The sequence below is a fragment of the Megascapheus bottae genome, chromosome 24, assembly GCF_031878675.1.
Source record: "Megascapheus bottae isolate mThoBot1 chromosome 24, mThoBot2.hap1, whole genome shotgun sequence".
NCBI lineage: Eukaryota > Metazoa > Chordata > Mammalia > Rodentia > Geomyidae > Megascapheus > Megascapheus bottae.
The window spans coordinates 7,232,154-7,244,746 of NC_143532.1; positions in this window are offsets into that span (position 1 = coordinate 7,232,154).

Genomic DNA, 12,593 nt, shown 5'->3' on the forward strand with positions numbered 1-12,593 from the left:
ATACCTATTTAGTAGTCTAATACGTTTGTAGACTTTTTCTGACGTGTGTGACTTAAAGGTTATTAAACAGCTTAGAAGGGCTTTTTTTCTTTCATGAGTAAAAATTCTAGAAATCATAATGAAATACTACATTAAACCAAATACTTTCATTAAACCAAAATTGATTCATGAATCAGGCAAATTTAGGCCAAAGGAGCTCAGCAATTCTCCTATAGGAACACAGATGGTTGAAAGCTATTGTAAGACCCACACAGAAGTAAAGCAAAGCAAAAATTGAATTGGCACCTAACCTGGTGTCTCTGTCAGAAAGACCCTAGTTACATAAATTGGTACACTCCTTTTGATTGGTTACACATCACTCCCACTTTCCTTTAATGCAGATACTTTGATTTGAATGTGTGCATCCCCAAATCTACGTTGGAAATACATAGGCAACAATGCCAAGATGGGGCTAAAAGTAAAGTATGTTTTAAAAAAAAATGGGGACAAGTGGGCTCACTTCCTCATACTATATGAAGACCTAGAATTTGGTCCCTTTTATCCTCCCACCCTTTGCCTCCCAAGCTCATTGGAGTTAGTGCCTTGGTCTTGGAGAGAGAAATCTTTTGTTCTCTGTAAAATTTCCAGGCTCAGGTATTCAGCCACAGTAGCATAAAGCAGGAAAGCAACAAGCTAGAAATAGCTCATTAAGTTACTTATGTTCACAAATCCAGCAAGATCAAGAACCCTTATTGACTCTAAATGCTTATTCTCTGCTCGGGGATTCTGCAATTTCAGTCTGGTTCTATTGCAATTATCAGATGCTTAATTATTTAATCATTTTTGGCTCACCTAATTCTTTTCATTTTATTACATGTCTCCTACCGGAGTCTCTTTAAAGGCTGCGGAAATGGTTTCACAGATGTAATTGTGCCCATTTCATGCTATTTTAATTATTATAGGTGTGTCCTCTTGGTTTCTGATAAGGCATGCTACTTTGAAGCTCTCTTCTATGCACTGATTAGCATGGTTCGTGCTGAGACCTTATTTTAGTTCCCTCAATTTGTTTCCCACCCAGAGAAAATAAATTCAATATATGCCCTGGGTTGAGAAATCTGGTGGAGAGTCAAGAAACATAATGATTAGTAGAATATTATAACAAAAACCCCCCAAATTCACCCCTTCCAATTTGACAACAGACATTGCTCCTCCAATTGCATTTATGTAAATTGTCAACAGTGATTCATTCACATGCAACCCTCTTTGAGTAATTATTCATAAAGGTAAAGTATAAAGTGGCTTCATTGCTGTCAGGAAATGGATATAAATAATTCTTGGGTTTGATGTCTATATGCTTCTAGTCGAAGCAACAGCTTGGTATTGGCAGATAATGGTAAGTCAAATCAGGAGAAAAAAATTGTTACACAGCTCTAGCTTTGATTTCTTTTAAGAGTTGCTTCTGTACTTTTGAAAATAGGTAGCAACATGTCCAGGAGCCACGACAGTGTGCAGTGATGAGTGTGTTTCTTGAGGCCCCCTTGGGGAGCTGGTTCATAAAATGAGCAATGTTCCTTCCCTCGTTCATTTTTGGGGCCACCTGCTAATTTGCTGTAAGCAACAGAATTAATGTGAATATTTTGGTTTCTTCATCCACTAAATTACCTTCATGGCCCCAAATGGCCTAGTTGGTATTCTGTTCTTCAAAGCATCAATAGCTGATTTTCATAAGGAAATGAAAACATTAGCAGGGCAATTTGTGGTTTGAGCTCCTGGCACATAGACACATAGACAGCCAGCCAGCCAGCCAGCCAGACAGACAGACAGACAGACAGGCAGGCAGGCAGGCAGGCAGGCAGGCAGGCGGATGGACGGACGGGCCAGCAATGTGTACTGGGATATGAAATAGATGGAGGGATAAAAACAAATGTTTAAAGATGAAAAAAGAAACCCACATGCAAGTCAGACACCTCCGGATGGCTGCAGCCTGGTTTGGGTCCGCTAGCCCCCACCAGCTCTCTGGCTCACACACTGTTTGAACATGAGCAAGGAAAAGCTTACTGAAACCAAGTGGAAAATTCCAGTTAGCAAATTGGCAATTACCTCATTCACATGTGTATCTTTCACTGCTATCTTTCCATCATGGTGTAGGTCAGTTCTGACCTGAGGTCCGTATTCAACTCTTGATTTCATGGATACATGGGAAAATACGCTCTCGGGGCGCTGCCTGGCGTATCTCTTGTGCAGAAATAGCAACGGAGGGACCCAAGGCTTAGTGTCCTCAGCAGTCCCAAAGTTCTCGGCTGTGAACTCAGCCTGCAGACACCAGCACCCTGCAAGGGCTTCCACATGGAAGCCACTGGATGCAGCCATGGAAAATGAGGTCTGAAGGGCTGTCCCCTTTTTGAATGGTGCCATCACTCTCCTATTACATGAGAAGACACTTCTGTAATATGCACACTCCACAACTGTGCCAGCTAATGCCCTGGGCATGCTATGTAATCTGTAACAAACTGGGCACTCTGCCCCACTGTAATAAACTGGGCACTCTGCCCCACTTCCACTTCTTGCAATTCATTAAAACGCCATGTCATCCATGATGAGTCTGGTTCATTAAATGTTTCACTTACCCAACTGCTTGTGAGTATCTATTACAGGGAAGTCTCAGGTGACAGGTGGCAGAATTGAAAGAAGAAACACAACCACCATTGCCTGGCCTTCTCTAAGCAAGAGAGCCTGCAAAGGAAGCTGGCACATTACATAAGAACCTACGGTTATAATAAGCCAGGTGCATGCCTACATGATCCCAGCACTCAGAAGGCTGAGGTAGGAGAACCCAAAATTTGAAGCCAGCCTGAGCTCCATACTGAGAACTTGTGAGGGAGAGAAAGAAAGAAGAGAAAGGAGGGAGGGAAAGAGGGAGAGAAGGAGGAAGGAAGGGAGGGCGGGGGGGGGAGAGAGAGAGGAAGGGAGAGAAGGAAGGAAGGAAGGAAGGAAGGAAGGAAGGAAGGAAGGAAGGAAGGAAGGAAGGAAGGAAGGAAGGAAGGAAAAAAGAAGGGAGGGAGGGAGGGAGGGAGGGAGGGAGGGAGGGAGGGAGGGAGGGAGGGAAGGAGAGAGGAGAAGGGGAGGGATGGCAAAGGAGGAAGAGAGAGAAAGAGGGAAGGAAGGAGGGAGGAAAATACAACAACACAAGAAACTGCAGTAACAGTTGACAAGAGCTAGGTAGAAGTTGAAAGGATGACAAGAATATGTATGAAACAAGATGACAGGATTGTGTATTTGATCAATATTTGTTGGGCACCATTAAATGCCTAGGAAAACATTCAGGTACCCAGAGGTGGCTACTAAGCAGACACAACAGGAAAAAGAATAGAGTTGAAAATTTAAAAAGTGGCCAGCATAGGAAAAAAATCCAGAAAAGAGCAGGACATTAAGGACAGGTCTCACAGGACATGGCCTGAGAAGGCTTCCAGATGGCGCTGGAGGAGGAGGCCAAGTGGAAGAATATGAAATGTATCTTTATGTAGCCTGACAATTGCAGGGCTTATCAATAATCATTCGGCCTACTAAATAAGAGCAGACTGACTTCTGTATTATTAACGACATCAGATTTGTGCATTTCTAAGCACTAATTGAAGGTGTCGTGAAAAACTGTGGTACACAGATGGTGCTCAATAAATGTTTAATGATTCTAAAACTGAATGGCTTTGCCAAATAAAAATTACAACTCCGTCCATTTGCAATGATTTTTAATGCACGTGTGCAAACTTACTTATTGATCATCTCAAGCAAACAGTATTTTATATTTTGACACAGTGCTGAACTTATAGCAAAAACTTAATTTAAAAAAAGACTTAAAGGCACCAGAACAGATGATTGCAAATTTCCAAGGCACTGAAACATAATTATAAGCACATTGGATGGAAGTACTATAAATAAAAATAACTCATCAGGTGGCTTTTAGAACTTGAATAATGCAGAGTAATTAAAGCAAGAAGTTAAAATCTGTAAAATTCAAAATACAACTGTATCCATCTGATCCAGCAGTGGCTGGCTAGGAAATAGGCTGTCTCACCACTGTGAAATAATCTGATTTGGCCAAATTCTAATCAACATAATCTAGGTTATCTCAAAGATTGTCTTACATTAGCAAATTCACAATGTAAATTTCCACATCAGATTAAAAAATGCATAGTGGAGGCTTCTGTTTGTGTGTGTGTGTGTGTGTGTGTGTTTGCTATTCCTGGGGCTTGCACTAAGGGCCTAGACATGGTCCATGAGCTTTTTTGCTCAAGCACGCTCTACCACTTGAGCCACAGCTGCACATTTGGCTTTTGGGTGGATAATTGGATGTAAGAGTCTCACAGACTTTCTTCCCAGGCTGGCATCAAACAAAAATCCTCAAATCTCATCCTCCTGATTATCCAGGATTACATATATGAGCCACCAACATTCATCTAATAATCCATAGTGTAAAAGTGTGTGTGTGTGTGTGTGTGTGTGTGTGTGTGTGTAAAAGAACTTCCCCAACATGTTCTACAAACAGTTCCAAGCTGCGTTATAAAATAGTCTTCATAGTTATAAAATACAGGCTACTCAATAAATTTAGGGCCTTTTGACCATATGTACATTTAAAACAAAATCCAAAGACAAGAAGCAATAGGGAAGCATAATAGGCTCTGGGAAATCAATCAGAGAAACACTGGAATTTCTCATACCAGCCTATTATAGGATTATATTTTCTTCCAGATTTCTTAGCATGTGCTCAGAATCAACTCAAATTATTTTCTATATATGAGTGATAAGGTATTGATTTTGTAGTCTCCTGTGTCTCAGTGTTTCTCAAAGAGTACCTGCTTTTATTTTTCTTTCATTATTTACAGATAGAGCTTAAAAACCACTGATTAATGTTGGTGCTTGAAGACAAAAATACATATGTATACACATGCACCATACATGTATCCACCAGTATATTTCTATGGATGTGGATATGGATAAAAGAAGATTTGTCTTCCCCCTGCTTGACTCTTAATTTAAAAAGATGGGCCTCCACTCTGGAGAAGCAGAAGAGGGGAAGTTACTTTCTTAGAATGCCCTCCACCTTCTCCTTGCTCCCTAAAAAAAGCTAAGGCCTACAGACATCAAAAGCTTCTTCTTGCTTGCTCTAGGGACATCATCTGCTATTCTCTGTGCCTTAAATGCTTCCCACTCTCCTAGGAGCAGTCCCTTTGTTTTATTCTAAACAATTCCTCCTCCATGTGTGAGGAGGAAATGTAAACAATTCCTCTTAGGAACCTGGAAGACATGATGGGAGCTGATCTAGCAGGAGTCTGAGAGAGCAAATGTTTCAAATGGGATTCTGAGAATGGGCTGCCCCAGGAAGAAGGGCCATCCTAACCTATCATTGCCATGGCACCATAATGACTCAACCTTTCCCTGGTGAGCATCTAGGATGAGGTACAGATGGAAGCAAGGTGGAAAAGACCACATGGCCAGGGCTCTTAGCTGCTAAGAGAAAATTAAATATTACTCTGAAAGTAGAGTCAGCCGGCTGCCTCCAAAAGCTCTACAGGGTATACACAGATTAAAAAGAGAAACAGATAATGACAGAAAGAAAGGAAGGAAGGAAAGAGGGAGGCAGGGAGGAAGGGAGATGGGGGGAAGAAAAAAGAAGTAGAAAAGCAAGACTAAGAAAGCAAGTAGAAACATCACAGTCTTGGGGATGCCTGAAAGGAAGGCCTCATCTTAAGTATGGCTCTGGTGAAGAAAGGCTGAATGGCTATTCGAATGAGCCGAATAGCCAATCCCAGGACCTGATCTGAGGGGATGAAGGATTTTAGTCCTAGACAGACTGGCTTAAGACCAAGATCCTCCTCCCTCGATCGCCTGTCGCCTGAGTAGCTAAGATTACAGGCATACATTACCACACCCCATCCTGTGTTCAATTTTTAAGCTACCATAATCTGGAAAATCTGCAGGACTAGGATTAATTTTCTTTCTTCAAGGATCTTAAAATATTGAACACTAGAGCAGAAAAAAAAATAAGTTATTTGGGCCTTTCTTCTTTTACTTGTGAAGTATAAAAAAGTCTTTTAACAGTACCAAAAAATGAAGAATCATAAACCTAAAATAACATCTTTTACAGAAAAAGTATCTTGGTACTATGTTGGATCTATACTATTTAATTTGGTTGTATCTATCATGAGCAACTGAACAGTAGCATAAGAAAAAATGGGCAGTTAAACATTGGGTGTAACTTCCGTGCTGTGTCTTATAACAAATTAAGTATTGGTAAGTAATTTTGTGTCGCCAAAGGGTGTGGTATAATTCTGAACAAGTATTGAGGCAAAATAAATCATATATTATGCTGATTTATTTGCTAATGTGTATTACATTAGTAAGGTAATTCAAGTCATAGAAAATCTATGACATCTTAATAAAATGTCTCCCAGAAAAAAAATGAGGAGGAGGAAATTATTAACTATAAAATGTCATTATCAAGAAATAATTGTTTTCACATATTTTCAGTAAGAGACTGCCATCTCTTTTTCTAACGGGCATTACAATTTTCTGTTGGTAATAAAAGGAAATATGTCATTTGAAAAAATTATATTTTAAATAGCACTTGGGTAATCTTTTCAAAATAATTAAATTTTTTTCCCTCCATGAAATCTTAATCTTGTACTTTGCCTTATATTTGATTTTAAAATCCAAAGAAAATTTGTGTATATGTTTGCAAAATCTAATGACTAGGGTTTATTTTTTATCCTTTGACACCACAATTATTTAAAAAGCAAGAAAAGACATGTAAAATTACTAATTATAACAATCCTCTCCATATTACTAGTGATTCCCTTTATGAGCACAAATTACATGCCCTGTGGTCATTTCCTTGTGCCCTGAGAGATCAGAAAAATTTGATTCTTTGCAATCATCTGAAAAACAACATCCGTTTGGAAATTAACAATGCTACACAATGAATTTTCCACCATTCAAGGTTTCTTGGGTTTTGGTGGTAGTAGCGGTGGTGGTGGTGGGATTTTCTTTTCCTTCATTAAATAAATCAACCAGAACTCTAAACAAAGATTATGTTTTAAAGAATGACTTAATGACTCTCTGGGTAAACCTCTAAACAAATGCATGAATCGTTAAAAGAAAAGCTGACGAGGGCTGACAGGGATATGATGCTGGTGGGAATTTAGCGAAGAAGCTGAAAGTTTCGCCTAGCTGGAGCTCGCTGGCTCAGCACTCTGCCACACTCTTGGCCTCGACTTCGACACCACATGCTGAGACCCAGAAGATCACCTGTTCATCCAGGTTGCCTGTACTTGGAACTGTCTCCACTCCCATCTCCTCTTGTCCACAGTTGACACATCCTCACTTGGGGGTTTTGCTTCTCTCCTAATGTTGTCCAGCTCTTGAAATCTAATTTAAATACTGTATTTAAGGGACAGTACAGATCAACTTGTTTTCTCCACTGAGCTCCCTCTAACAAACAACCAAAAAAATCATCCTTTTTCTGATATTACCCAATTTAGAGTGTGCATACTTTCCTGAAAGTCTGGTCTTCTGTGATTTGTCCTAGGCTGGTGGCCGGACTTTCTGCCTGGTTTACAGAATCCATTTCCCTCAGTATGTGATAGTTTCTAGTAGAAAGCCATGGGAGAATGTCTCCCTTTCCCCTTCTTCCTTCCCTCCCCCCACACTCCTCTTTCCCTCTCTTTTTCTTTCTCTCCCTCAAAGGAGAAGGAAAATACAATCCTTGCTTCTGCCAGGGCCGGTGGTTCATGCCTGTAATCCTAGCTACTCGGGAAGCTGAGGTTTGAGGATTGCAGTTCAAAGCCAGCCCAGGTACTAAAGACCATGAGACTCTTATCTCCAATTAACCACTAGAAAAAAGGGAAGAGGGGCTGTGGCTCGGTGGTAAAGCTGTAGCCTTGAACTGAAGAGCTCAGGGACAACGCCCTGGCCTAGAGTTCAAACCCCATAACCCACGCACATACACAAAAAAAGAATCCTTGCTTGCTTCTATGATACATTCATCTTTCTACCCTTTCAAACAAAATTCATCCATGGTAAGTGGCCTGGGTGCTGTCCTTGAACCACTTTGTGCTCAAGGTAAGATGCTCTGAGCACTCTACCACCTGAGCCACAGAGCTACTTCTAGCTTTTTCCTGAGTATAATACTGAAGAGAAGAGTCTCATGGACTTTCCTGCCCAGGCTGCCTTCAAACCAAGATTCTGATGTCGCACCCTCCTGAGTAGCCAGGATTACAGGCGTGGGCCACAGAAGCCTGGCCCAGTGCTATTTTTCTTTCTTAGCTTCATACTATATTCCTGTTCACTATTCATTTGTTTCTGTTGTTGTTGTTTGTACATTTCTAGTTTTCCATTCACCATTGGTAAAGAGGTTTATCAGCATAGCTCATGTATTAACAAAAATAGTTTCCTGATGAGTGAGCAGTCAGTGAGAAATCAGTGCATATGCAAGGCTTACCCATGGAGTTAAAAATGGAGCCAGGATTTCTGTTCTTAGGGGGGAAAAAATACGTTTCCAGACAGATGTTTATAAGACAATTTTGACAATGTTCTTCAGAAGACATATTTAGGCAAGAACATGTCAATTCTTTGAAATACAATGTAAATATCCATTTTCCCCCACTGAAAAAGACGAGTGTGTGAAACAGCAATGGAATGTCTTACTCTGGTTTATTCTTATTTTCTTTGACTATGTTAACTTTTATTCCCAGTCCTTCCTGGACAAACCATGTTTTTTGTTTGTTTGTTTTTTTAACAAGAGCTTTATCATGTGTGATTGCTGTTCTTAAGGTACCATGTTATTTTTCTTCTCCTTTGTTGCCCTTTGGTTAATCTCATATTGTTACTGTATCTGACTTTGTTACCTGGTATATTGTATATACGTTTATTTGTTTATTTGAAATAGGAAAGGGAAGGGGGAAAACAAGATGATTGGGAGGGAGTTGGGGGGAGGGAAATGGGGACAAAAACGTAAGAAGGGATATCAATGTGTTAGAAGTAATGCACCCACTACCCTGCTAATACAGAAATCCCTTGGTGAATAAGTTCTACAGATTCAAGCCACAAAGGGAAGAATAAAGAAAAAATAAAGCAATTGTATCTCTTTATTCTTCTTGGCTTCAAAGCTACTACTAATTTAATAACCCTTGAAGTACATTTAGGATGATTACATATCGAAGCCAAATAATATTGTGTGCCAATTATTATATTAAAAGGAAATCGTGTATTAACTTAGAACCACAGTAATTTCTTTCCCTAAACGAGTAGAATTAAATTGGAGGTGATTTTGCTGTTACTCACACTGTGGGTTTAAGCTGTTTATCCAAGTCTTTTCATGAGAAGGCCTAAGGGATGGCCTCCTACCTCTGCAACTGTGCAACTGAGAAAATATTACATCTTAATAGAAAGTCATGTGGGGACATTTTCTACCAGGGCTTTTTAAAATCTGGAATTTAATTTAAGGATTTAATCTAATTTCTCCTTGAATTGCTCATTTGCTTGCACAATGCCGAAATGTGGGCTGTCTTGTTGAGGAAAGCTTCCTATTTCTTCAGTACTATGTGAACACTAGATTCCAATAAACAAATGATGCAAAGGTCTCGTGGTTAAACAGAGGACCTCTTTTCCTACCCACTTTTGTAGAAGATGAAAATTAAAGCCTGATATAGAAGGAAGCGTGCCTCCAAGGCAAATATTTAGGAAGGAGACTAAAAAATAATAATAATAGTAGTCACCAGCATTCACTGAGCTCAGACCATCTGCCAGCTATTGCTCAAATGATTTGCATCTGTTACCTTATTGATTTCTCTCAGGAACAGTTAAGATACATACTGTTATTATTCAGAAAGACACGGAAAAGGTAAGTAATTTTTTTTAAAGCCACACAGCTGGTTAAAAATGGAGTCTAGAAACCCCTTGGGAAGTTGAGCTATAACTGATTTACAAAATATGACCCTAAATATGTACATGTATATATACATATAAACAATACATATACATGTATGTATGATATATCTGTATTACACGTGTGTGCATGCCATCCTGGGGCTTGAGCTCAGAGCCTGGGCACTAGCCCTGAGCTTTTTCATTCAAGGCTGGTACTCTACCATTTGAGCCATAGTTCCATTTCCAGCCTGCTGGTGATTAATTAGAGGAAAGAGTTTCACAGACTTTCCTGCCACGGCTGGCTTCTACCCATGATTCTCAGATCTCAACCTCCTGAGTAGCTAGGATTACAGGCATGAGCCACCAGTATGTAGAGAATATTATTTTATTCCTATTACCAAGAATTGTTCATTTTCATTATATTTTACACTCTAATATAAAATTGTTGATTACTAATTGTAATATTCTACATAAATTTGTCTCACAAATTACACTAGAGTCTCTCAGACCTTTTCTGCCTAAGCTGGATTCAAGCCTCAAATTCTCAGATCTTAGTCTTCTTAGTAGTTATGACTGCAGGTGTGAGCCACTGGCACCTGGCTGCAAATAACATTTTTTTTTAGTGGGCAAAAGATCTGAATAGATACTTCTTAAAATTAAACATACAAATGACCAGTGGGTATATGAAAATTTATTCACCACTAATCATAAAGAAAATGCAAAATAAAACTATGGTGAGATGTTACCCTACATGTATTAGGCCCCGAGACAAAGATAAAAGTGGAAGAAAAGGAATCTTTGCTAGTGGAAGTGTAAACTGGTACAGTCATTCCAGAGGACAGTATGGATGTTCCTTGAGAAAATAAAAATCAAACTAGCACATAATCTAGTATACAGATATATAAATCTGCATACACATCTAAAGGACATGGGTTCCAGTCTATCAACAACATGGCCATATCCACATTATTCACAATAACCCAAGTGTAGAATGCATATACCATATGTTTTACCACAGGGGTAAAAATACAAATTGTGATATATACATACAATAACACTAGTCAGACTTTTTTTTAAAAAGGAAAGTCTGTAGCTTGCAACAAGATGGATAAATCCAGGTATTCCTAAAACAAATTAAAATTCCAATGAAACAGTGCACTGATATATCATGCCATTTTGTTTGTGGAATATCAAAAAGATATAGTGCCAGGCAGAGTGACACATGCCTGTCATGCCAGTCCTTTGGGAGTTGAGGCAGAAGGATAATGAGTTTGAGACCTGTCTGGGCTACCTCACAAGACCCTATTGCATTAAAGAAGATAAAGGTAAGTACATATGGCTCACTCCCTATAATCCTAGCTACACAGAAGGATCAGACCTGGAAGGCCACAGTTCAAAGCCAGCCAGAACATAAAAGTCTGTAAGACTTTCCCACTAATTAACCTGAAAAATCCAAGACTAGAGGAGGACTAGCTTAAGAGTTAGAGCACAAGCATGCTGAGCGAGAGTTCAAGGAATTGAGTTCAAGTCCTGGTACCAGTAAAAAAAGAAAAAGAAGATATACTGAACAAGGTGACATTTCTCACTCCTGAGAAGGCTGGACAAATCCTAGCAATGTTGGGGCAGAAATAATATCATAAAAGATTATTGGTGTTGGAATAATAGATTCAAATTAGGGGCAACATCAATTTCTGTTCAACTAGACAATGCATACAAATTTCTACAATATAGACTCATATCAATTTAAGTGTTATTACAAAAAGGAATGCTATTTCAAAGTTTAGTGCTATCATTGAAGAAAACAAATAAAAAAGAATATTTTATTTGTTTTTAATCCAGCATGGAAACTGAGGGCAAAGTCATACCATTTATCTCAACAATTTCAGTAAATGTGTTTGTATCTCTGACTACTTTCACAGCTAAATAAAAGTGGGAAATTATATTTAAACACATAACAAAAAAAGTTTAATAGAAGGCAATCTTCTTCATTACTGAAGCAAGTGATGATAAAAGTATATCGAAAACTTACTAAAAATTCAACTGTGGTTCATTTTCCAAGAACTTCAAATATGATATCAATTGCAAATGTAACTAATAACACAAAAGAGAAAAGGGAGAAATAAATATTGAGTGTAGTCATAAGATTAAATTCCACTTTCTAATGTATCATTTTCTTTCCCTTGTTTTACATAAATCAGAAGAGAGAGAGAGAGAGAGAGAGAGAGAGAGAGAGAGAGAGAGAGAGAGAGAGAGAGAGAGAGGGAGGGAGACAGCAGAGAAAAAAAAAACAATTGAGTCAACGCAAGCATCTGAGTGTTGGTTTAAAGCGAAGTTGTGTTGGTGACTTCGCTCAAATATCATACCTAATTCTTTTATTTTGTGCCAGGATTGGGGCTGGAACTCTGTACCTGGGTGCTATCCCTGAGGCTACAGCTCTACCACTTGAGCCAAAACTCCACTTCCAACATTTTTCTGGTTAATTAGAGATAAGAGTCTCATGGATTTTCCTGCACCAGCAAGCTTCTAAATCATGATCCTCAGACCTCAGCCTCCTACGTAGCTAAGGATTATAGGTGTAGGCCACTAGCTCCAGACTCCTATCTATTTTTATTGTTGAGACATTGAGGTTTACAATTGTTGGAATCATTGCCACAAACCATTTTTCCTCATCATTTAAATAATCTTGAGTTGTC